The sequence below is a fragment of the Triticum dicoccoides genome, chromosome 1A, assembly GCF_002162155.2.
Source record: "Triticum dicoccoides isolate Atlit2015 ecotype Zavitan chromosome 1A, WEW_v2.0, whole genome shotgun sequence".
NCBI classification, from domain to species: Eukaryota; Viridiplantae; Streptophyta; class Magnoliopsida; order Poales; family Poaceae; genus Triticum; species Triticum dicoccoides.
In genome coordinates, this window is record NC_041380.1 from 437,605,188 (window position 1) to 437,608,091 (window position 2,904).

Below are 2,904 nucleotides of genomic sequence, written 5' to 3' on the forward strand. Positions count from 1 at the left end.
CCTTGAGAAATGACCAAGACTACTTTGCAGAGAGGAGGTGGGAGGATTGAACTAGGTAGTTTTTTGTCATTTAGGTTATATGCAAAGAGAGTTTTGGCTCAGTGGTTGGTATGCGGTTGTGCATCCTAACGACCCGAGTTCAATTCCTAAAATTGACAGGTGATGCACATGGGTTTTCTTCCGTTTATTGAGGATCAAATTTGGTGTGTGGTGAAACCGCGTATCAAGAAATATCTTGATACTCATTTAAAAAAATTCTGAGGACCATGTTTATCTTGGTACTCATACTAAAATGGCCGTATGCATCCCTAGTTGATGCAGAGGCCGGGAAGTGAAATTCTCTTCCATTTTTAAGACGTCAGGAGACCCGGTGACTGGCGACTCGGGGGATCCCATCTCACCCGCAGGGGGCTCAAACAATTTGCCTCCCGTCTCGCCGCCACCGGAGGCCACCGTCGGTGAAGCTGGCGCTGGGGCCAAGGATGGTGGCAGTGGGGCGTTCCACGGGTGAGGTTCGGCCTCCATCCATGGCGATCTCGTGATGGCGACTTTGGGCGACACTGGTGGCGCTTGGTGCGGTTTCCGTCATGTGCTGTCCAGGAGGAAGCCGTTCTTCGCCGTCCACCGGTGCATGATGGCCGCCGCAACAAGCGCAGGTGCAGGCTCCAGGGATGGTGCACATGGTTCCAGCACCCTGATTCAGATCATGTGTCGATCCGGCGACATCAACGGCAGCCCCATTGATCTATTGATCTAGGGGTTAGTCCATGCCGGCCTGCCTTGGTCCGAGCTCCTACATCTTCATAGGCCAACCCCTGTTGGCCGCCTCTGGTTCCCTTGTCCAAATTGCGGCAGGGTAAACCCAGGGTCCCTTCGATGACATGCTATGTGTGGTGATCACTTCAGCCTGCGGCAGTGGCCTCGCTGCAGATTATCATCATCGACAGATTTTGTGAGAGTTTTATCTGAAGGAAATATGCCCTAGAGGCAATAATAGAGTTGTTATTTATATTTCCTTATATCATGATAAATGTTTATTATTCATGCTAGAATTGTATTAACCGGAAACTTAGTACATGTGTGAATACATAGACAAAACAGAGTGTCCCTAGTATGCCTCTACTTGACTAGCTCGTTAATCAAAGATGATTAAGTTTCCTAAGCATAAACATGTGTTGTCATTTGATGAATGGGATCACTCATTAGAGAATGATGTGACGGACAAGACTCATCCGTTAGCTTAGCATAATGACCGTTTAGTTTTATTGCTATTACTTTCTTCATGACTTATACATATTCCTCTGACTATGAGATTATGCAACTCCCGAATACCGGAGGAACACCTTGTGTGCTATCAAACGTCACAACGTAAGTGTGTGATTATACAGATGCTCTACAGGTGTCTCCGAAGGTGTTTGTTGAGTTGGCATAGATCGAGATTAGGATTTGTCACTCCGAGTATCGGAGAGGTATCTATGGGCCCTCTCGGTAATGCACATCACTATAAGCCTTGCAAGCAATGTGACTAATGAGTTAGTTACGGGTTGATGCATTACGGAACGAGTAAATAGACTTACCGGTAACGAGATTGAACTAGGTATGATGATACCGACAATCGAATCTCGGGCAAGTAACATACCGATGACAAAGGGAATGACGTATGTTGTTATGCGGTTTAACCGATAAAGATCTTCATAGAATATGTAGGAGCCAATATGAGAATCTAGGTTCTGCTATTGGTTATTGACCGGAGATATGTCTTGGTCATGTCTACATAGTTCTCGAACCCATAGGGTCCGCACGCTTAACGATCGATGACGATTTGTATTATGAGTTATGTGTTTTGGTGACCGAAGTTTGCTCGGAGTCCCGGATGAGATCACAGACATGATGAGGAGTCTTGGAATGGTTGAGAGGTAAAGATTCATACATTGGAAGGTTGTATTCGGACATCGGAATGGTTCCGAGTGATTCGGGGCTTTTTTCGGGGTACCGAGGGGTTACCGGAACACCCCCCGGGGGGAATATTGGGCCTACATGGGCCATAGGGGAGAGGGGAGGCAACCCACAAGGGGTAGTCGCGCCCGCTCCCTATAGGGAGTCCGAATTGGACTAGGGAGGGGGGCGCGTCCCCCCTTTCCTTCTCCTCTTCCTCTTCCTTCCCTCTTCCCCCCCTCCGCAAAAGGAAAGGGAGTCCAACTAGGATTGGGAGTCCTAGTTGGACTCCTCCCTTTGGCGTGCCCCAAGGCCGGCCGCCTCCTCCCCTCCTCCTTTATATATGGGGGCAGGAGGCACCCCAAAGGTGTTGGGGAATGTAGTAATTTCAAAAAAATTCCTACGCACACGCAAGATCATGGTGATGCATAGCAACGAGAGGGGAGAGTGTGTCCACGTACCCTCGTAGACCGAAAGGGGAAGCGTTAGCACAACGCGGTTGATGTAGTCGTACGTCTTCACAATCCGACCGATCAAGTACCGAATGCACGACACCTCCGAGTTCTGCACACGTTCAACTCGATGACGTCCCTCGAACTCCAATCTAGCCGAGCTTTGAGGGAGAGTTCCGTTAGCACGACGGCGTGGTGACGATGTTGATGTTCTACCGTCGCAGGGCTTCGCCTAAGCACCGCCATGACATTATCTAGGTGGACTATGGTGGAGAGGGGCACCGCACACGGCTAAAAGATCCAAGAGATGAATTGTTGTGTCTCCAAGGGGTGCCTCCCTCCCCGTATATAAAGGAGTGGAGGAGGAGGAGGGGCCCGGCCACCCTAGGCGCGCCCCATGAGGAGTCCTACTCCCACCGGGAGTAGGACTCCCCTTTTCCATGTGGGAGTAGGAGAGGAGAGGGAAGAAGAGAGAGGGGAAAGGAAAGGGGGCGCTGCCCCCATGCTTGTCCAATTC